This window comes from Columba livia, chromosome 1 (genome assembly GCF_036013475.1).
Source record: "Columba livia isolate bColLiv1 breed racing homer chromosome 1, bColLiv1.pat.W.v2, whole genome shotgun sequence".
Taxonomy (NCBI): Eukaryota; Metazoa; Chordata; class Aves; order Columbiformes; family Columbidae; genus Columba; species Columba livia.
Genome location: NC_088602.1, coordinates 196,034,864 through 196,059,124, shown reverse-complemented (window position 1 = coordinate 196,059,124; position 24,261 = coordinate 196,034,864). Strand labels below are relative to the sequence as shown.

Genomic DNA, 24,261 nt, shown 5'->3' with positions numbered 1-24,261 from the left:
ATAAATTGTTCTGTCTGGTAGTGTGTAAGAACAGATGTTTACCTCCAGCTTTTGCATTCCTGTATCCCAACTGGAAAATTGTCTGACATCAGTGATCCCTGAAGTTGACACTTGTTCAAATGAATTGGGCCTTTACTGCTGCTTGGTGATGTGTCGTGGTTGAGACGGACAAATGACATAGACCAAGTTCTTCCAGGATGAAAGTAGTAGATGCCATTTATTGCCACAAGTGCATTTTTATACAGTTTTACCAATTCATGTGTCTCTTCACTATTGGTTACAAGTTACAGCAGTAACATCTCATTGGCTAATTTTGCTGTCATCAATGTTACTCTTCTTCTCCCTTCTCTCTCACAGGTACATCCTTAACATCTCCGGATACTCCTTTACTCCCATCTTTCTCACGGGTAGGCCTTCATATCTTCAAGGCTAATTTCTGTTCCCATGCCCCCCGTCAGGGAATCCATGGACCCACCATAGTCCCCCCCAGTGGTGGCATTATTGATGAGACTCCTATTGTTTTAGGCCACCCTGCTGTTTCTTCTGTAGCTTACAAATACCTTGACGTATCGCGGAGTTATGTGGAATATTAAACATAACTTGAAGACTGAGGTTTGGCTTGTGGAGAGAATAGAGCACAATGTGAATGGGGGTTTCACCTTTATCATTGTCACTTTAAAACACATACACAAGGAACTCTTTGTATTTACTTGTCACCTAATTTCAGTGGAAAAAGTAGCAGCCTGATCACACTGAGCATTTTTCTTGTACAGTACTTGGAATGAAGCTACTACTGAACACACTTTTTTAAAGCTGAATTTTAATGTTTAGAACATTGTTAGGATTCACTAGCTTACTGTAATGACTGTATGAATGCTGATGTCTGACCACATGTACTTGGTACAGTCACTTCTGCATTATTCCTGGTTTCATCACATATGTATGTAATGGGATTTTGGCAGCATTATGTGATATAAAAATTAAGCAGTAACATCTATATTTACTACTTCAAGATTCCTCAATTGCTGATTTTATTTTTTTTTTTGGGTGTGTGGGGGGGAGGTGCTGGTAGTCAGTGTCAAGATAGTGTCTTATCTCTTGTTTTTCACATGGATGACAGGTGTCCCTGTGGAAGGTACAAGAGGCAGAGAAAGCAAATTATACCAATGTATTAGCTTAGACAGTACTGTAAACAAAAAAACCCACAACATAATCAGTTGTACTAGGTTTGTGTGGCAAAGTTTTGGTAGTGGGGAGATTACAGGAGTGGCTTCTGTGCGAAGCTGCTAGAAGCTTCCTCTGTGTCTGACAGAGCCAATGCCAGCTGGCTCCAGTATGGACCTGCTGCTGGCCAAGGCCAAGCCATCAGCAATGGTGGTAGCACCTCTGGGTTAATGTATTTAAGAAGGGCAGGGTGGGGGCAGAACTGCTGGAGAAGAGCAGCTGAAGAGAGGAATGAGAATATGTGAGAGCAATAACTCTGCACCCACCAAGGCCAGTGAAGAAGGAGGGGAGAAGGTGCTCCAGGCTGTGGAGCAGAGATTCCCCTGCAGCCTGTGGTGAGGCTGCTGTCCCCCCACAGCCCATGGGGGTCCACAGTGAAGCAGATTTCCACCTGCAGCCTGTGGGGGCCCCATGTCAGAGCGGGTGGATGCCCAAAGGAGGCTGTGACCCTGCAGGAAGCTCATGTTGGAGCAGGGTCCTGGCAAGACCTGTGGCCCTGTGGAGAGAGGAGCCTGGGCTGGAGCAGGTTTACTGGCAGGTCTTTTGACCCTGTGGGGGACCCACACTGGAGCAGTTCATGAAGAACTGCAGTCCGTGGGAAGAACCCATGTTGAAGCTTGTGGGGGGCTGTCTGTTGTGGGAGGGACCCCATGCTGGGACAGGGGAAGAATGTGGGGAGGAAGGAACAGCAGAGACAAGGTGTGATGAACTGACCACAATCTCCATTCCCTGTCCCCTGCACTGCTTGGCAAGATGGGAAGAGGTAGAGAAATTGTGATAAATGATGGGTACTTGCAGTCTCCTTGCCAGTTCCATCCTGTTGTATACAGCTGACATGCTGTCCATATCATTTGTAGCAATTGTAGGTTCCTGAGTTAGACAGTTTGGGGCCTGGCTTGATGTTTAATGTTGATGTTGGAGGGGATGCCAACTTCTGCTAAGTCTCCATAAGTCTGGGAGAGTTCATGAAAAGTCTCCTGCAGTGTGTTTAGTTAGACCAGAGGAGACTGGATAGAGCAAGGTGGCCCTGGTAAGCATCTATATGATATAGTTTTGCTATGTTTTCCTAGGAAAATTGGGTGAAGATATTGATATCTATAGAAGAGATTAGGGATTGTAGACTGACTGGTCTTGTCTTGATGATTGGCAGAGAGGCTGTGTCTGGATGGCTTTCTTATCAGAGCATGGGAAAAGTGGCAATGGGCTTTACCTCTGGTATGCCTCTTTAATATTTTCCCTTCTTGTAGCTGACAGTGTTGCCAGGTCAAGTTCTCATGGGTGGCCATGCTCATACCACAGCCATGCTCAGCAAATCTGTTTTAGGCTGTGGGACTGCATTTCCCAGCTGGTGTGTTTGAACCCCACTGTTTCGACTCTGACTCACCCCAGCTTTTGTTGTAGCTGGTGACTTCCTCTACCTTTTGGGACTGATTGCCTCTGGCTCTGGGAGTCTGGGACTCTTTAGGGATGGGGTGGGATTAATCACATTGGTGGTACATCTGATGAGAGCTTGTTCATGTGGAATTCAGGCATTTGCCAGGCAGACTCCACTCTTCTTGGCAATTAATGGGTGTTGCTGAAAGGCTAATCCAGAATTTGAAGTGGGGCCATGTAACAGTGTGCTTGATGTGCAGCTGGCCAGTTGCTGGAATGAGTTTATACCACTGCAGATGTAATCCTTCTAAATATAACAAAAGAAACTGAGAAATAATTGTTGTCTCCTCTTTATTGAATGGGTAATTTCCTGTAAGAAGCAAGTAGTCATTTCCCTATTCTTTTTGTAGCTGTAGCCAGAACTGAAACAAACAGTGAAGACTAGATAGGTGGAGGTTTATTTTTTTGTGTGTGTGAGCTTGAATTTCATTTTTCTTGTCAAATGGGCTGTCACAGACCAAATTGTAACTGTTCATGTTGGGGCCATACTCCTGGACTGCTATAGTCTAAGATGTTACGTGTGTAACATGTGGAAGTACTACTCCGGTTTCTGTTTCTTCCTCATTCTGTGTGTTTGTGGCAGGAAAGAACTGACCCTGAGTGCTCAGCCACGAAGCCAGGCTCAAGTGTCAGCCCATTTCTGGTAAGTCTTATTCCTCTGCAGGGCCTGTCCTGTGTTCCTCTGGTCCTGTTCTTCAGCCATGACTTCAACCTGTATGCCATACCAGGTCTCACCTGTACCTTCTGAGAGCTTGCTGCTGTACCTCCTCCTCAACCAGTGCAGCTTGTAACACTCAGCAGTGAAGCATTTCTGTCCCCTGTGTTGAACAGAGAAGCACACTTGTAAAGTAGCTGATTTTTAGCCATCCTTTTAATGTATTTGGTTTGGTGGCCCCTCTCCTTGTTACTATCCCTTCTTACTCCCTAGAGAGAAGACTGTGGGGAATGAGAGTACCAGGAACTATTATTTCTACTTGGTGTAACTTTTCTGCCACTGTGTGTAGTGGTGGTTGCAACTTCTTGACTTTGTCATGTAGCTTCCCAGAAGCTATGGGCCCATGTAGGGAAAGTGTTGTGTAACCTCTATGCTGTTGCTTTCCATTGCAGCCTGAGTAGTCAATACACCTCATTGCAACTGCCCAAAGACCTTGTGATTTCCTGGATCTTATATTTAATAGGTGTTGGTAGAAGCAATGATAGCAGCTGTGTATCCTGAATCTTGAAAGATGGAGTTGATAATTGAATGAATTTGACAGGCATCTTGCAGAAACCATTAATGGAGGGGTCAGTAGAGGGTATACCAGGAAAATATGACATCCAAAGCAGACTAAAAGAGATTTTCCTCACTAAGGCCATATAACCACTTCTCTAAAATGGGAACTGTCTCTTTTGCAGTTGTGTGGGCAAATGGATGGTGCCTGGCCACGGTAATGTGTCGGGAAGGTGTGGTGCGACATGAGTCAGTCCATGATCCCTTTGGAGGGATGGAGCAAACTGTAGTACGGCTGCACCTCTGACATGGTTGCATGCAAAGTGCTTGTTGGGACCATGACCTGTGTGCATCATCTCACCCCCAGAGCTGCTTCCTTTCACAGGTGCCCCAAGTATGAACTCTGGGGAACTGATGCATACCTTGCAGTGACCTGGTAGAGATACCCAAGAAACTGGAGACTTTTGCAATCAGTCTTGAATCTACTAAGCAAAAATTTATATATTTTTCCAGATTGTAATAGTATTCACTGTTACCTGATTCTGAACATTGAACTATTATTTTCTTTGTGTAAGTTTCTATAGATCAGTAGCTATCCACCCAGTGACTCAAAAGAGCTCTGGTTCGTATTCTGATCTCCTGTCACTTTTTCCAGTAGTGTGGCTTGTGATGTTGCCATGCAACAGTTCCTGCAGGACACTCTCCTATTTCTCTGCATGTGACCTATTTTCATTTGCTTAAGCACAGCCATTACTCTAGCCCTACAGTGAAAGGCAAGATATGTGATATGAATGAAATGGAAATAACAGCTTCACAATATTTTACTGGAGCTGTAGGACTCGTTGCCTTACAGTATGAATGTGTAGCAGAGTTAAAGGAGCACAGGATATTCTTCAGAATTACAAGAGCTAATGTGGTTAAGCTTCTCTAGGAGTCTAAAGATTTGTGCTTTGTAGAACAAATCTTAAGTCGGATTTTCCTAAGCCTCAGTCAAAGCTTTTTGCTGTTTTCTCTGGAGAATTTCCTGTTTGCCACAATCTATAACTCCAGATCAGCCAGTGTTCTGATTTGATATAACAATTTTCACAGCCTCATCATCCAATGTATAATTATTATTGTTGTGCTTTCTCAGAATTAGTGTAGCGTTATGCGTGAATGAAGGTGGCATTGAACTGTATAGAAACGTTCTTAAGTGAAAGTGATGATAGATTTGAGTCTTGTACAACTGAATTTTGTTTTAATTCCATGTAGTAGTTGATTGGGACTGGAATACAGAAAACAAGCAAAACATTCATCAGTGCTGCCTGCACATGAGAGTGTGAGGTGATAGTTGGCCAGTTTATTGGCTGTGGGAGGAGGGACTGCAGATCATGGGACTGTCTGGTTTCTGTTCTGAACTGTGCTTCCCGCTCTCCTCAGATGGGGGAGTTAACAGGAGCAATGTGCTCTGCTCAGCATATTCATAAACATTAGTCTAATCTTAAAAAGTAATAGGATTGTCCTTGACACGATTTTACTTTGACTTAGTATTTTCAGGAAAGATGTGTATTATCTTGGACCTTTGCCATCAGACCTAGAGGGAATGGATAGTGATAATAGTTCACGTTTTCCTGTTATATTCCTGTCTGGGAGCAGAGAGGTAGTGTAGACTAAACTGTCTGCATCAAGTAACCTGTATCCTTACAGTAGCTGCCTAGCTGGAAATCTTCACTAACCTGCCAATATAGTGCCTGGACCCTGACTGATATTTGGTCTAACGCTTTGGACCCTGATTGATATTTGGTTTAACACTTTTGGTTCTGATTGTATCTATGCGAGTGGGAGTCACAAGAAGTTTTAATCTTGGTGATACTGTGTTTTACTTCCTTTTCTTCTACAGAGGATTGCCATGATGAGCTTCTCTTAAGCCTTCTGGACACTGTGCTGTTTTATTCCCAGCGAGCTCCCCCATCTCACCAAACAGAGCCTTACTGCCAATTCCATTCTTCCTTGACCTTTGGTATTCTTTCAGTTTTCCTTCTGTGAAGAGGCAGCAAATTTACCTGTGTGCAACATTTTTTGAGACCTATAGCTGGGTTTGACTACTGAGAATGCAATGTTTTGTTTTTTTTAATCTTACTGGAGATTACCACTAGGTGTCTACTGAGCATTAGCTGTATTAACATTCATTTGGGGTTTTTCCTAGACTAAACTTGTTTTTCCTCTCAAAATTGATGCATATAGTTGGCTGGCAGACCAACTGAAGCAGTCAATGCTTTAAATATCTCATTCTCAGCTGGTGGCTTGCTCATACTGAAGAAAATTGCCATTACACACTGTTTGCGAGTAACACAAACTTGGCTGAAGCATGGCAAAAATGCCCTCTCAGATATTCTGGGGTTTATACAATAGAAATTAGGAGGAATTATCCTGGAGTCCCAAATGGCAAAATGCAGCCCCAAAAATCTCAAGTCTCATTTTGTCTAGAGGTGAAGATGTATAAGGACAGGATGCCAAAAAGCTATTGTCTGCATAGTACAAGTAGTTTCATTTCTTTTTGACTTCTGCTCTTTACAAATGTGGCTCAATGAGCTATTCTTTATTTTTTTACTGATTGCATATGCTGTTCCCACATTGTGATGGAAAACTTGACTGAATAAAGCCCTGACCAACCTGACCTACCTCAGAGCTCATCGCTTAAAACAGGAGCTTGAACTGGAGACTTGCAAGTATCCCTTCCAATCTGAATTATCCTGTGAGTTATGTTTTCCATTCTGTTCAGTAGCAGACCTTAGATGATAAGCTGTTGCTTTATCAAAGTTCAAGTCTTAATGAAATGTGCTGAGATTCCAGACATCTGTCAGCGTGGTTATGTTAGATGCCACTGAGAACTTCTGAATAGTTAATAGCATATTTAATCATGGACAGTTCTCATGAATAAATGGTAGTAAAATCTCAGTGCACATGACTGTATGACTAGTGGCTGTGCAAAATTCCTAGTTAGATTGTCTTTCTGAAACCAGCTTGTGATGGCAAGACTTTGATATCTTGTTTCATGCCATCTTGGAAAACACAGAGCAGAACCTCTCCTGTGTCAGCTGTCAGCACAGGATGCTTTTGCCTTTGTCCAGACAGAACTGAGGGGCAGTGGGGGAGAAAGAGACTGTCACTCTGTTGCTGATCTTCATTCTAATGTGATTGATTTTGTGAAATCTATGGGTCAGACATCAAAGTAAAGACAACTGCTCATATTGGCATATTTTATTGAACAAGAACTGTCAGTATTGTGACCTGACCTCTTGTGACAGTTCAACTGTTACTTTTACTTCTGTTTAAATTTACCTAACCTGATCCTGACCTTTCTTACAATACAACCTTCATAACAATTGTTAAAATATTTTTACTGAACTTTTTCTGATATTTTGTTGATATTTTTCTATTTGTGACAGTTAATTCCTGCACATTTAACCAAACAATGTGGCATTGTGACTTCAGATGCTCTTTCACTGAGCTTAAATTTTATCTGTATGCAAAATGGACCTGGAAGGTGCTTCTTTTTGACCTTTGAGCTTTATACACTTACATCAGGCTTTAGCATTATTATTTCACTGCCAAGTCAATATTCAACAGTAATTAATCTCAGAATCACAGAAGAGCTAAGTTTGGCAGGGACTTCTGGAGACTGTTTACTCCAACTCCTGCTCAGAGCAGGGTTGTTTAGTGCAGGTTGCTCAGGCCCACATCCAATTGAGTTTTGAATATCTCCATGGACTGAAGGCTTTCTGGGCAGCCTATGACAGTGTTTGGCCATCCTCCTAGTAATTTTTTTTGGTGTGCTTAAATGGCACACCAAACAGTTTGTACAATGGCACAACAAACAGTTTGTACCACTGTTGTTTGTGCTGTCACTAGGCACCACTGAGCAGAGCCTTCTTCTGTTGTCTTTACTGGTCCCTATGAGGAATTATCTATCATTGATAAGATTTGCCCTGAGCCTTCTCATCTTGAGGTTTTTCAACACAGTTCCTAATATGCATGCAAAAATACCTCTTTCTCCTTTCACAGCTTGTTCCAGTCTTACTTGTTTTTAATGGAGTGATTATCTTTTCAGTTTGAATATTTGGATTTAAATATGAGGTATCTCTGTCCTCATTCCCCCTGAGCAGGAAAAGTAGGAGTTAATAAATGAATTCTAGGAGCAAATGGGATGTCAACAACTTTTGTAAACAGTATGATAATATATAGGGCTCTGAGCAGAAGCTAAGAATGCAATAGCCATTATATAGCCTTTGGTGTTATGTGCTAGAAAAGCCTCAGTTTTGCCCTTTAGCAACTGAATAAAGTCTGCAAGGCATGTATTCCTTTGCACCGTCAGCTTTGCTTTCTACTTCATCATACTCTTGTGCTTCCAGTACTGTATGACAAAAATGTAATTTGGTATATACCATGCATCTCTGCATGCATTCTGTCACAGAAAATGTAGCCCTGCCTTCCTTCTCCATTTCTGATCACAGAGATAAAGAACTGCTGCTGGATTTTTGTCTATGATCCGCTCATGGCAACTAGCACACTTCCAGCCTCTACACCTGTGATGCTTTCCCACACAGACCTTGCACTGATGGTAGCAAAAAAAAATAATCCAGTTTTTTAATACACAGGGCCTTGTGCCTCTAGGACCACATTTTCATGGGCCTGTGTTAACTGCACAGCCTTGTGACAGGCAGAACGAGCTATAATTCTATTGTGGATGTGACTTTACCATATATAAACAATGCTCACAAGAGTTTATTGCCTCATATACATTCCTGACATCTTGAATGCTGTAATAATGTTCATAATGTAAAAGGAGGAATCAGGACTTGGGTTATATAGTTTTTATACAGCTTAAAAATCCCTCAGCCTTTTTTCTGCTCAGGAGGAGTATATGCGTATTAACATACCACATTCTCAGATAAAGGGGCAGTCACTTAATATTGTCTTCCTGACCATCCCAATTTGTCAGATAGCAAATTTTTTCTGCTCAGCTCTTCTGCATCTATAAGATCCCCAGTGCCTCATCAGAAAAACACTTTGAAGCTTTCCCTTGGGAGCTGGTTTTAAGCTGAGGCTTTCCTGCTGGCCCCTGACATTACAACTGGGTAGCAGCAGCTCTGTCTGGTTCCAGTCTCAGACCTCCTTGATTCTGACTTGAACCTACGGCTTGGCTTCCTGGCTTGGCCTGGGACCTGCCTCATCATTGTGGACTTGCTGGGTGATCTCTGGACAGTGTCTGTCCAGATCCCTATCTCTGGGTGCAGTTCTGACACAGACCTGCCTTGCCCTTGCTGGGGACGTCCCTGCTGCCTGCCTCGGCACTCAGCTGTCCTTGCAGAGCAGCTGGCTCTTGCTGCTCCATGCCAGCAGATCACCACCTGAAGGGCTGCAGGTCTGCAGAGGTCATGACTGTTGGGTTTGGAGAGTTCTGTAATGCATGAGGACGTGGAGGCTTTTATGCTCTGCATTTCTCTGCTTTATTACAGATCACCAAAGATCATAATTAGCAAGTACATTTAAAATTAATAAATTGGAATATAAACATCAAGCTTAGAAATTACTATCAGTAATCAATAATATAGCAACAATCAGTAGTGTGGCAGAAAATTATTTTAAGTAACAATCAATATAACAGCAACAATTGAATAGATATATACTATTACAGGTTACTACAAATATCACTAGGGAAGCAAACTTATCAACAATATACCAGCAGATATACTTATGTTAGATTAATTTATCTATAGATATGTATAGTACCAAGTGCATTAAATAGATTTCAGAGGGGGACCTAACCATCCCAGAAGTGAATGGATGGACTGAGCAGACCTCTGAGGTGGGCCTAGAGAGAGACCAACAAAATAAGTCTCACTGCAAAGCTGATCTGTGTCATGGAGTTTGGGGTCAGTCAGGTGTCTCTGGCAGTGGTCCAAGACCTCATAGGAGGTTTGTGTGGAGAATTCAGTCTCTTTAGGAAAATAAGAGTACGTGTAGCACTGGAAGTTCTCAGAAAAAAACTGTACTTTGTACCCCAAAAAAATTAAGTCTTCCTTGTATCATAGAGACATAAGAGGGTGTAGGACATGGCTGCTTTGAGTAGCCAAAAGATGCTGTTAGTATTTATTTTTCATCTGTAACAGCTAATAGGTGATGGATTTTGTTCTTTCAGACCATTTTTTATTTTCCCAGACTGTTTCCACTTTTTCAGAAGATAAGTCACTGTTACAATTTCTTGGGTTTTTTGCACTCATCAATGTTATCCCAGAATGTCTCTAGTTTCTATGTATCCAGCTGTCTACTTCAAAGAGACCAGCTGCAATTTTCAAGGAAGTTTCTGGTTCTTAGGCCTACTTCCCAGGCTTCACTGGCATTTGTCATTATTTTATTTTATTCAGTCTTTTGTTTTGTGGTGTGTTGTGTTTTTTGTGTGTGTGTGTGGTGAGGGTTTGTTTGTTTGTTTGTGTGTGGTTTTTGTGTGTGTTGTGTTGTTTGTGTTTTTTTCCTATCAGGCCACTTGTATGGCTTCTCACATCACAGAATCAGGAGAGGGGCAGATCTAGAACTTCTTTTAGAGTCTGAGTGCAGAGTGGGTGTCAGGAGAAGGTTTAGGCTGCCAGAAGACCTCTCCCTTGAGACCTGCCTGGTCTAAATTGGGGCTGAAGTCTGAGGATGAGAGAAGGACTTTTGGTCAGGAGCAAAGGAAAGCCTCGAGTGCCACTTGGTGTGGGCTGAAGGGAGCTGCCAAGAGAAGCCTTGGGCTGCCAAAAGATCTCCTCCCAAGAACATGGTTTTTAAGCAGTTGCTGGGATTCTTGGCTCAATGTTCTGGCTGTGTCCATCCTTAGGCTTAGGAGAGAGGCAAACCCTAGAGCTTCTGTTGGGGTAGGGCTGCAAATGGGACTCCAGAGGAAGGAGCGGGCTACTAGAAGATACACCAGATGTGTGCCCGCTCCCCACCCCTTCCTCCCCTCAGAACTTTTTTTCTGGGTCTGAGGCTCATCCTGTTCCTAGGATTAGGTTTAGAAGTGAAATCTAGCTTGGAGGTCCATGTTGATTTGGGTTGTAAAGGGGCCATTTCTCACTTCTGTCCTCAGTTTCTTCTGAGAGTCATTTTCCTGTCTTGGGCCCTTTTTCCATCATGGCTGCATTCATTATGTTTTGAATAAAATTTCCCACGCCATGTCTGAATTCAGCTATCTTTGATACCAGCCTTTTCAGAATGACTCTTGGCATCAGTTGTGTAGCAGTTCCCTCTTTTTTTTTTTTTTTTTTTTTTTTTTTCCCATGTTCTCAGCTTTGGTGTTTACGCTGATCTGGGTGTGCTATGACACTTACAGAGTCAGAGATCAGGAAACACAGAGAACCTCTGGGTCATGAAACGACTGTATGTTGCAGTGTGATACAAGCATATTTCAGAGCTGAAGCTTCATCTTTTTGACAGGAGAGGGAGGTTGTGTGCAAGGGAAGAAGGGAAGACTGTAGGCTGTTTTTTCTGCATTGCTGGAAAGGTAGGTGTTCTTCTGCAACAGTTCTTTTGCTTGGATGATTGTTTCTTCTGTGGGTGTGTTGTATGTGTGTTGTGGGTCTTTTTTTTTCCTATTTTTTCCTTTTCTTTCCTACTCTCCCACTACCTTATTTGCAGTGCTTTCCATCACTGGTGAGTCTGCAGAAGCTGTGTTAGGTATTGCCCCGGGACTCTGCTCTGCAAGCTCTTTTCTGACCAAGTGCGATGTCAGTCATGTCCATTTTTCCATGTTCAGTTTTGTCTTATCATACTCCCCCTAGAGAGGGGAATGAAAATTTAATTACAGGAGACTTCATAACCATCTCTTTTGGTTTTGAAGTCTGCTTTGAAAAGCCTATGCATATTTATGAATAAAGGCATAATACTCTGAATAAATATTTTTCCTTGTGTTACATCCCTGTTCTGTGTTCTAAGCCCTGTGACTGGAAAGGGGTGGTAGTAATTTGAATGACAGAAAGTGCCCAGACAGGGCCTGTTCAGAAGTGATATGACAGTTATTTGATTCTTCCCTGGACAAAATGCTGATAAATGGTCCATCTGCTTTTATCTCATAGTCAGCAGGGGCTCTGTGGTGTTACTGAATTCATTGTTCAGAAAGCAGTGTCAAGGCAGTTATTCTACCTTGACCTAAGAGATGGGCTTTTCAGCTTACATTTTAGGTGCCAGGGCTTTGAATTTTAAAAAGGTGAAGTACCGACCATGGGCCTGAGCTTATTCTCTGCTCTCTGTACATTAGGGTGTATCATCTTCCACAGCCTCCAAATGTACCTTTGTGAAAGCAGGTGCCCTACGTGAGTTTCAAAAAGGTGCTAGGTATTGGGCATTGCTTTTCTGCAAATGTCATTAGGTGTGTTCCTTAAAGTCAGTTATATATGTATGCATATATTATATATGTATGAATATTGCCATGCTACAGTTAGATGATTAAAGTATAATGAAAGTGAGATTTTGTTTAAATAAATGTCTTAAATTGGGCTGACACCTAGTGGTGGGTATACTTACAATACAGTAATATACAGTCTCTGGATCCTTTGGTCCTGTGGACTGTTAAACTCAGGCTGCTTGAAACTCTGCTATTCTCAGGAGGGGCCAGAGAAGACCTGGATGTGCTCAAAAGAAGGGCTGTTCCTGGTGCTCCTGCCCTCCACCTTTACTGAAATGCCTGTCTTACTCCTGCCTTTCCTTCTCATCACCCTTTGGGGTGCGCTGTTTTGCCACACACAGTGAGGTCTATAAGTTAACAGGGCAGATAAGGTTACTGTAGTGCTTCAGATATTTTTTTCCTGCTGAATAGCTGATGATGCACTTTCTCTGTCTAAATTAGAAACTGAAGGAGATGTTCAGGATGTTTTCTACCAGTATCCAGCTGATTAAAGAGCTTCTGTTAAAGAGGCAAAATTTTCACTTGATCAGACCTTTAAGGAAACCTGAAAAATTAGTAAGTGGGACTTGTGTCTAGTTTCTAAGGAGGTGCAACATAAAGCCTAAATTCCTGGGCACTGACTTCAAGGTTATCTTGAAGAGTGCTGGGAGAAGGAGGGTTAAGGACCAGCTGATGTAGATGGAGCAGCTGGGGTAGCAGCACTTGGTTGTGATTGGATTGCAAGGGGATGTAGGTTTTTTAAAAAAAAAAAAAGGTCCCCATCAAACAACACTGAGTGCCTGAAAACAAGAGCCAGGAAGAATCAATGCTTTCAAAGTGGCCAAAACATATGGACCCTGGATATAATAGGAAATGCAGGCTGTCGGTTTACTCAGTATGGTCTACTTCATCATGTTGGGTCCACTAGAAGGTGCTACCTCTCCTTATGCTACTTTTCTGTAGCTGATACCATCCAGATACACTACAGCACATACAGAAATGGCTTTGTTTGCCAGCTAGAGGCCAGCACTCTGTCTGACCTGGCTAGCACTGCTCATCTTGGGATTATTTAACTTCTTATTTCATTTTTGTGTTTTCTTAATAACTGAAGCTAATACTATACAGCACCAGTGGGTTTACAGAGCCAGGTATGATGCATTTTGACTGTCTCTAGAGCTTTGTCTGTCTTTTCCAATTTAGTTTTTATGGGTCTTTTTAATTGTACAATAATGTCTGTCTGTCATCAACTTTCATAAGGAGTACAAATACAGACAGAGATGCAAATGAGTGTAAATCCCTGAAGCAGAATTTAAGAATGTGACACCAAGGTAGGTCATAATCCAGCAACATAATTTTTCCTCTCTGTCTCTTCATTTCATACTGGTTTTAGTAAGGAAGAAGGTTCTTGACTCTTATATAGGCAGTTATTCATGTGGGTTCACTATTTATGCTACATAGATTTTGGCAGTTAATATATAAAAAAAAAAGTCTGGTTTGCCAAGGATTATAAAAGATAAACTATCCACTTTCTACAAATCTTTATAGGGCTAGTAGGATCCAATTTTTAGTTATTCCAGAGAATACGTTGTTTTCTAATATGATTTTGCACTGGTTCAAAGTAAAAGGCATTTTCTTTACAAGAGCCTATTTAATTAGTTTAGATATAAAAATTCTTCTAAGAAGCACACTCCAGATTTGCAAATGGCTAAAATGGTTGGCAGTTAGACAGTCAGAGTTCCTGTGTTTCTCAAGTATTCTGGTGTTGTCTTGAGTAACTGACAGGTTATATCTAAGCTGTCATACGGCAGGTCTGAGCTTACCACTGAAAGATTATAAAACTTCCCATTCTATTTACTGAGAGGACATCTCTCCCAATTAGTTGGTTATTTATTTATTGCCTTTTTCAAACTGGAAAAAAAATCAATTGGCTAATGTTCTCAAAGTAAAAAAAACAAACAAACAAAGAAACAAACAAAAAACCCACCAAAAAAGCCAAGCTAGTAAAAAGAATACAAGTTGGCAATGCTCTTAATTAGCCAAGTAGTTTTGTTAAAATATTGATTCAATCTGGATTAGCCTTTGTCAGCAATGACAGTGGTAAGGCCTGTCATCTTCTGTCATCTTTATTTCCTTAGATAAGGTAGTAGCACTAGAGTCAACTTCTTTAATTTTCTTGAGAAACTGTGTATTTAAGTCATTCAAATTAGCCTGTTGTCACTGAAAGGGGCTGCTAATCAATATTTTCTCTCTTGATCATTGGAGCAGCTTCAGTCCTAAGAAGTTTTACTGCCTGAATATTTGCAGAAATTGCCTACCATATCAAATGCATTATTTATCTATCTTGGCAAGTTTAACAGTATGCTGCTAGGATCAAGCAATATTTAAATCTTGCTATTCAAATTTAATAATAATTCTTACTTTTGAAGCAGATAACAGGAGTGGAAGGCAATATTCTTCTGGTTTAACCCCAATCTGTAACTTTCAAAGCATAAATTAGCATCTGTCTTTTCTTCAAAGACAGATTTTGCATATTGTCTGTCCAACTTAAGTTATTTTGTCAACTTCTGCCAAATGGACTTTTCTCTCTTTTCTAATTAGAAGCAAATTCTAAAATGTTTTACCTTGAATGCATCTTCTGTATGTGCCAGAAAGCAGCATGGAGGGGCATGAGGTATATGGTTAATCTTAGAAATAGAGTAACAAAACAGTGTGATAGTCCTTATCTACTGATAGCAAAAATTTGTGGTTGTTTTTGTCATTAGTGAATTAAATATATTCAAGGCTTGTGAAATCTGTCATGTATCGTATCTGTGCTGACTCCAAGGTGAGCTGATACTTGCATATGCTGCAAAAGTTGCTGGAGAAAAATGAGGGCTGTGCTGCAACAAGTACAGAAGATGCCAACTCTGCACACTGATTTGGATTAGAGCAGAAATCTGTTGGTATGATGGGAGATCTTCCATTCTTTTTCCCCACTGCTGTTTTTGTCCCACAGAGAACTCTTCTTATTGTCCGAGACATCTCTGGATTGATGTTGGCAGGTTTGTTTCCTGTGGTCCTTCACCAGACTGCAGGAGGCACAAGTGGTACCTGCCCAAGGACAGGACTGGGGCCCGTGTGACGAGAGGGTCACGTCCTGGGGCAGCATCACTCCCCTCCCTCTTTCAGCCTGGCCCGGTGTCTGCCATCCCTGTCGCTGTTCTCAGTGGTGCTTGTCTTGAATCTTCCACAATACTGATACGAAAAATTTATAATGGCACTGTCAAATACTGTGATAGAGCATTATTGACTGATCTAAAAAGCATTATGGTATGTAAACTTCCCAATGGTACGCTTCCAGACACTGTGCTTAACTGATTATAGTGTTGAAATTACATTGCAGTTAATAGAAAACTACTTAAATCGCTTTAGTAAATGCATTGCTGTATAATGTGGTACCCAAAGTGCTGTCACTGATACTGACTGCATAAACATAGCGCACTTATGTAGTTCCTGTACTGCTTTTAGTGGTGCTATGGAAGACTTTGTAGTCTATTTGCACTGGCTGATCTTATCTTAGCAGTAAGATAAAAACCATGAGCCACAAGAAAGTCAGTAAAATATCTCAGTTAATGTTCACTGCAAGTGTGCCAAGTCCTCCATGCTTTTGCTTCTTTCCAAAAAAAAGCTATATGTATTAATATCAAAGTGTTCACAAGAAAAACAGAGCCTTTGGCACCAAGGGTGCAGCGCTGGGTGCTTCCAGTAGCACAGCTGCTTGCTGTAATGTGCATTTATCTTGGTGTTATCAATACTGGCGGTGGTTGACTTTCTGGCAGGCTTCCTACCACCTCAGTGGGTGATGTGCCAGCTCTGGAAATGAAAAGGTACAGTTTTACTTTTTCTTTCACTCTGTTAACATGAGGACTGTGTACAAGGTCCTTATTTTTTCACTTGGTGTTGCCAGTGTAATTAAGCCTTTCAGAATTGATTTGGCATTCACTTCAGTTGCTGAATAACACTCTACATCATATCAGGGGCTGGTTATCTACAGCGGCAATGGGCCCGTCTGCTGACCCACAGCAGGAGCTGCCAGAACGGGAAATGTGCAGTGGGCTCTGCAAGATCATAGGGAAGAAAATGTTTATTTGGAATGCATGTGTGGCCCTTGTCTAGCCAGGTCTTTAAAGGAGGGAAAAAAATTAGCCAGATGTTTACTATGGAAAAACATTAATTTAAATAAGCTTTGTCTCAGCTGAGTTCTTAAACAGAAAGGAAAATGAGGCCTTCATAGGGGTTGGTTATTGCCCTGTCTGCCTGAGCACTGTGGTGCCTCAGGAGTGAGTGTTCCCAAGCAAAGCTCAAGTCCTGCTCCACATAATATATGGAGATGGCCAACAAAGAGGTGTGGAGACTGAAGAAGTTTGTCACTGTGGAAGCCGAGAGGTTTTGCATAGAGGAGAGGGAGATGAGCCTGACTGGGAGGATGGGATTCCATCCAAAGGGCAGGAGCATGGTCAAGTGAGAGCCTGAGCTGGAGGCCAAGTCACCCTTTCCTGTCCTGAGCTTTGGCAGTGGTAGAGACCTGGCCTTAGATTAGTGATCATGCACAATCAAGTGCTGATGTGTGTTCTTGCAGCTTATCACAGCAGGGAAAGCCATCTGACCAACCTCTCTGTTTGGTCACTTTTTACTTCTTCTGTGTGATGCTGGTATAGACTGCAGCACTGAGCTCCAGCATTCCCCTGTGATGCTTGCAGAGACAGGCTCTGCCCCAAAATAATGGGTAAGACCACTTTGCAGATTGCCAGTGTTTGCATAGCAGGATGGGATGAATGAATATAGGATGCCTTAGAGGATGGTGTCGAGATGTGTCCAAGCATGGGAAGCCTCAGGCCTGTTGGGAAAGGCATGTGGCAGACTGTGGTAAGGTCATGTATTATTAGCAAGGCCTTGTCCACACAACCTCTGAACAACAATCCCTGATGGCATCTTTGCCCACTTGCTCTGAGGTTTCATTCTAGGCTGAGTCCCTTGAATCACTGAGTTATTTAATATGTAGATGTAGTCTGGCTGCTCCAGACTTGCTTCTTAGGGCTATTTTGTAACACAGACGCAGCCTGTGCGGACTTTTTGCTGTTTCCTGTGTGAGAATGGTTTAATTGGCCGGTGATATATACTGAGTCTTGCAATTGTATGCAAAGCTTCATTCACTGCTGCTTATTCAGAAAGTTTGTCACTGTTTATGTGAGATTTTTGTGGGTCTGACTCATTGTGAATGAGGCTATGAGTGACAGAGCACTTTGCAGTTATTTTTCTTTTTCTGCCTCTAAAGAGTAGGAGGAAAGCGGAGGTATTCCTCCCCCCCCGCCTCCCCAAAATAGCAAGCCTGATTTGATCTATTTTTCTCTCTTCCCCCCCTTTTTGATGTTTTATATATATATATATACATATATATGTATATTTTTTTTTCCTTTCTCTTTCCACTTGTGCACAGAACTAGGTTGTGAAATCCATCTGTAGCCTGCCTGGCAAGTTTCTTTGAACTTGCTGGAATAATCAGCCATTGCTTTTGATGCAGCCAGTATCTTTAAAGGCACATGTTGGTACAGAAGAATGCTGCAAGCTTTCTCTTGGATAGTCAGCCCATAGTCCCACGCAACACAGACAGTAACACTTAATTTCGCAGTCACAAGTACTGTTTAACTGTGTGTCAAGGTTAAAGCAAGGCTACAATAAACTGTGGCAGACGCTCTCTATTAATCCCTCCTACCATAAAAGGTGACAGAAAGATAAGGAAGAGGAACTTCAAGTTAGAAAGAGTCTTGCAAGTTGCAGAAGTTTTAAAGGCTTTACTAATGCTACTAATAAATAGAGGAAATGATACAAAATATACAAAACCAATCTTGAATGCCCGATATGGAGTTGGCGTCGCTCCAGCGGCGGTGGAGCTGGGAGCTGGCTTGGCTCCCACAGCTGCAGGGCAGGCACCGGGAGTCATGGATGGGACTTCATAGCAAACCAGAAACTGGATTTCAGGGGTGCAGGGCCTGAGGCCTGTGGATCGCAGGCAGGCAGGCAGGGTCCTCTCTAAATGCTGGCCATGGTCAAAGAGAGTCAGACCCTCATGATTTCCATCTTATATAGCATGTATGATGATTATGGGATGGAATACTCTGTTGGTCAGTTTTAGTCACCTGTTCTGTCCACCCCTCCTGTAAACACACCCCTCTCAATTATAGGATGTGTGGAATCTTATTAGTCTTCTTGGCTGTCATAGCGATAAATCTAAACATGAGCTTCTTCAGCATTCCATTCGTCCTCTTATCAGCACTAAGTACAGTGTCTGAGGAAACAAAATATGCAAGCAAAAATTCAGAAAACTACAGTTACTTAGACGAACTAAGCTGAAAGGAAAAATTCACTAAAAGAGAACTGGTCTTGTTTTTAACAAAACCAGGACACTGTGTTATCTGAGCTGTTTTTGTCTGCCACGCGAGTGTAAAAGAGCCTCATATGAAAGACTGATGGTCTTCTGTTACTATTTGAAGTGTGATGTTTTCCCTGAGGAGTCTGTAGTTGACTATTTGAAACCATGCATTTAACACCTCTGTGTCCTTTCTTTTTCCATGGTAGAAAGTGAGATATGGCTCCTGCAAATGTACTCTACAATAAGAATAAATTTATTTTTTAGCTTTTTGTAGCTAAAGTGGGACTTACTCTTCTTGAGGTGTGGCCTTAACCTTTTCATTAATACTGTCCCCACATATCTATTATCAAGCTAAAATTAGTCCGCATTTAGGTGCATGAGTCAGGGTATAGTGACAGGAGTGGATATTTGGGGACTGCAAGAGTACTCCAGAAGTTGCTGTGTTGTCAATGTTGGCGAGCAGTTGTACTTCCTGTAAGATAAACCTTCATAGATACTCTCAGATAATACCTCATTTTTCCCTCCCAGAGTAATTGAGTCCCAGCAAAACTTCTCCAGTACTGGAGAGGATCCCATGAACAGCAGCCACATCACCATATTCCTCTCCTCTCACAGCAAAAATTTCTTTTCCCCAGTTAAGGCTCATCTGCAAAGTCCAAATTGCCAATATATCCATTCTAAACAAGGAAGTCAGTCCCAACCTCACAGTTGGATCATCTCATCCCTTAATTGTAGAGTATAAATTCAGGCTTTCAGTTATTATGTGCATTGCGTTTCTGAACTCTCAGCATTCATGCACAGTAGGGCTCATGCCTTGGTCTACGTGCTTTTGGATTCTTTGGATTCTTTTGTTTTATGACAAAAAACTGGGACAAAATGAATATGAGCCAAGATTTTGAACCTAGGTGATAATTAGAAATTGTTATTGTCAGAACTCTTGAAAGTATCAGTGAATCAAAAATAGTTGAAGTTTTATAAGCTATTAAAATATTTGTGAAAATCACTGGACAAAAAAAAAAGGCTTTTTTACTCTGACTTATTGTGTGTGTAGTGGCTGACAAACTTCAGTAAATCCTAATCTCCACTTAAGTTATATGCAGAGTTTCAGGATTGCTTCTCAATTTTGTGTAGTTTTATGCTAACCCTCTGAATCTGGGGGTAAGCGGCCAGGCAACTCTTTCTTGGTCTGGCCTTGCTGAATGGCTTTGGTTATAAACTGTCAAACATATTGCACTATCTTTAACTTAGTCGTTTTTGGTGGGAAGATTGCTTCGTTCATTTTCAGTCACGCATCAAATTAAAGCCTTGTTTTGTGCAGCTTCTTGCAGTTGTATTTTGCTAATATTTTCCCACAAAATAGTGGACAGAATGTAGTATGTCAGTGTATTTGCCATGACTAAGAAGTCTTCAAAGCTGAGAGTTAATTATGATGCTCACTAGCAGAAATCATTTCACTCCTGTTTTATTAGAAAAATATTTCTTCATCTGACTGTATTGCTTGCCCCACTGAAAGTTAAAAGTCTTTGTATTACTATTATAGCTTTCCTTTTCTTCCTTTGACATTGGTTGGAAATGTCTGTAAGTCTTGTTCTTATTTTATCAACTACACTTTGATTTAGTTTCTTTATCGGTAAAAAAAAAATGTGCTTTGAGCTATTTTGAAATGTGTGCACTGAAAGATTTTTGGAATCAACTAATTTTGGCATATCCTATTTTCTGTTTGGAGATTGTTCAAGGTTTTTACTGTGCAATTAATCAGATTTTGGCTTTGGATGGAGTCATAAAGGGAGACTGTGAAGCATTTTGTAACATAGCCAAATTCTCCAAAATATCTGTTACAGAGCTAGCTTAAATTAAAAAACTGTAACTAGCTATCCTTTTCACCGTTAGAGCATAAATGGAATTTTTTTAAAAATTAAGTATATAGGACAGAATACTTGTAGTGGAAGAACATGGACTACAAGCAGATCCAGACCTGGATCATGACACATGCAAATCTTGCCCATTTTTCTGTCAAAGTCTTCAGTAACTTCTTAAATTCAGCTTGATTTTTACAGCATTTATGACAGAAACTACACACAAACACTGTTGGATGAAATGTACTTCATTTCAGGTACATCATAATCCAAAACTAACTGCAGGCAGTGATTTGCTCTGACACTGGCCAAAGGATGACAGAAACACTGAAGTAGTTGGGTTTGAATAGCAGGTCATGACTTTTACTTGTAATTGTATAGATTTTTATAGTGATGTTGTTTGCACACATCTGCACATCCTGCAATGAACTGCGTCCAGCCATGGATATGTGAGTTCTGACCTTTGTCCCTGTGAACAGGGATTCCAAAATGATTCAGTCAGTTGGGGACCACTTAGGTAAAAGGAAGGGGACTTTCTCTTGCAGGATGGAGAAGTTCACTTCTTTGTCCCAAAGCTCAATGTTTTCAAAGGCCTGCCCAGATTTAGCTTGGAAAGAGCTCAAGGTTTGGTTGGTATCAGATCTGTTCTGAGGACAACTGTTAGACACTGCCACTAGGTAAGATATGTGCAACGTAGCCTCATTTCCAGGTCTCTCTGTGCTTGGTCAGCCCATGCCTAAATGCAGATTTTTATATTCTGGTCAAGAAGTGACCTTGTGATAGATCCACAGACCCACTGAGAGATCCAACCATATCAGTTGGGTACAGAGGATACAGACTCTGCAGCAATGAGATGTTCATTGCCTCATGAAGTCTTTCCTTGTTCAAGTCCTTCAGTATTTGTTCCCATCTTAGAATCATAGAATGTTTTGGGTTGGAAGACACCTTTAAAGATCCTCTAGTCCACCTGCCCTGCTGTGGGCAGGGATATCATCCGCTAAATCATGTTGCTCAATGCCACATCTACCCTGAACTTGACACTTCCAAGAACAGGACATCCACAACTTTTCTGGGAAACTTCTTCCAGCAGCTCACTACCCTCACAGAAAAAGTATATGAAGATATATTTCTTATATCTAATCTAAATCTCCCCTCTTGTAGTTTAGAACTCTTGCCCTTTGTCCTGTCACTAGAGGCCCTGGTGAAAAAGTATCTTTCCATCTTTCTTACAAGCCCCCTTTATATGCTGAAAGGCTGCAATAAGGTCTCCCTGAAGATTTCTCCAGGCTACACAGGTGTCTCAGCCTGTTTTCATAGGAGAGGTGCTCCATCCCTTTGATCTTCTTGGTGTCCCTCCTCTGGACACACTCTAACAGGCCCATGTGATTCTCATGTTGGGGGCCCTACAGCTGGGCACAGTACTGCAGATGGGGTCTCACCAGAGCGGAGTAGAGGGGCGGAATTGCCTCCCTTGATCTGCTGGCCACTCTTCTACTGATGCAGCTCAGGATATGATTTGCCTTCTGGGCTGCAAGTGCACATTGCTGAGTCGTATCTAATTTTTTCATCCACCAGTATCCCCACTTCCCTCTCTGCTGGGCTGCTCTGAATTCATTTATCCCCAGCCTGTATCAATACTGGGGGTTGGCCTGACTCAGGTGCAGGCCCTTACACTTGTCTTTGTTAAACTTCATGAGGTTCACATGGAGCCACTCCTCAAGCCTGTCAAGGTCCCTCTGGGTGCCATCCCTTCCCTCGAGTGTATCAGCTGCACCACTCAGCTTTGTGTCATCTGCAGGTGTGCTGGGAGTACACTCAATCCCACTGTCCATGTCCTTAATGAAGACATTGAACAGTACTGGTCCTGACACAGACACCTGAGGGACAGCACTTGTTCCTGATCACCATTTGGACATTGAGCTGTTGACTACAACTCTTCGGATGTGACCATCTCCTCAATTTGTTATCCATAGAAGACTCCATATCTTAAATTTACAGACAAGGACGTCAAGGCCTTACAGAAGTCAAGGTAGATGTGTAAGTTGCCTTTCTTCTGTGCAGTGATTCAGTCACTCCATCGTAAAAGGCTACCAGGCTAGTCAGGCACAATTTGCCCTTTGTGAAGCCAGGAATCTCAGAAAACAAATATGCCCCAACTTGTTAAGGTTAAATCAATGTATGATGGATCTCTGCTGCAAATGAAACTTGGTTAGCACAGCACCAGTTGTGTGCATAACTGGTGGGCTGAGAATCTAGGTTGTTCAAATCTATATATAAAGCATATACTTGCTAAATTCAGGCATAAACAAACAAACAAAAAAAAGGCTCAGAATTCAAGCATAAGGTTTTACAAGGCTATGGCTGCAAGAAGAGTTAATATTTATGATGACAGTAATTTGCCATTAACATTGTTTCTGTCACATTGCTTCTCTTTAGGAATTAAAAAAATCTAAAGTCCGCTTTTGATGGCAAAATTATTATTGTTCCTTTTTTATTTGTTAATTGAAAAATTCAGAGATGAGACTTAAATGTGCCCGTTAGCATATTCACATTATCCTTATTAGTGCAGAGAGGGCTAACAGAAAAGGTGATGCAATTCAGCCTCATTCATCAGCCTTGCTACACTCCCCACAATAATCACAGTATTTAGCCTATTTATTGTTCAATCTTGCACTGTTTTTTCACTTCCTTTGTAAACATCAGAGGTGAACCTGAGGTTTTGCTTTAAGCATGGTTCTGTTTTGAGAACTTCCTTTTCTATTCCACTTGTACTAGACCTGAAATTGTTCATTAGGCCAAAAATGCCCAGTGTGCTCATTACTTATAGAGGTTGCTGAAAATAATCGGTTGTGAGTATTGCTTCCTGATATTGTCGTAATGTGTTGAGCTATTTTTAGCAAATTGAAGTAATTGTATATTTGGAAGAGCTTCACGCATCATATATTTGCTGTCAGGTCTGCATTTCCTGCTGATGAATACATCTTTAAATAATATGCACTTGTTTTGGAGACAGTTACCGTGCAAATCTGGTGACTGCTGCTATTCTATGCTAACATGCTATTTTTCAGGCTTCAGTTGCTTTGGCAAACATTGAAATTATAAAACTGAAGATAGTCTGAAAATATAAGAAATACGGAAATTTGGAGCGGAGTATTTCCTGTGGAGTCAGGATAAGCAAAATTTGAGTGGTTGCCAAATTTTAAGCAAACCTAATACTGCTACAGACCAGAGTAGCCAGAATTTTTGTAAATGGCATCTGCCTGTGTGCTGTGGTGTAGTCAAGGAGGTTCTATGAGTGGCTGCCTAAAAATCTGGAGATTTTTTGCCTTCTTGTTTATGAAAATAAGTGAATAATAAACAAAGATTCTTGGTCACTTGTTTGCTGTATCTGCTGATGAAAAGGACTATAATACAGGTTTTCTTTCAGCATGAAGGATCAAAAATTCACTTGTCTTTGCATATTCACATTTTTTTGTACATGCAATGGAGAAAATTGAATATTGCAGCTGTAATTTTGTTTCCATGGTCCTGCACATCAACACCATGGCTATGACTTATCTCATGAAAGGTTAAAACAAACTCTGTGGATGCTACTTGTTCCTCTTTTTGCAGCTGCTGTTTCTGTCACAAGAGTCCTTTTCACTGCCTTCTGCAGAAATGTTGCATTTCCTGGGCTCATTCACAACTCTAAAGCCATCATGCTCCATTGTGAAGCTCAGTAGATGCAATT

The 24,261-nt window shown here is 41.5% G+C and overlaps 1 protein-coding gene across 3 annotated transcripts in view; it reads left to right on the top strand.

Moving 5' to 3' along the window:
- The window catches only part of SLC2A13 (solute carrier family 2 member 13), a 211,849-nt gene that overhangs the window by 2,368 nt on the left and 185,220 nt on the right, over positions 1-24,261 (top strand). For 2 of the 3 annotated variants that reach the window (XM_065049021.1, XM_021301278.2), the window contains exon 2: positions 3,242-3,301. The exons of the other annotated variant lie outside the window; for it this stretch is intronic. The gene's annotated coding sequence lies outside the window, so the exon portion shown is untranslated. The remainder of the gene's footprint in view (positions 1-3,241; positions 3,302-24,261) is intronic. 3 annotated transcript variants of the gene reach the window in all.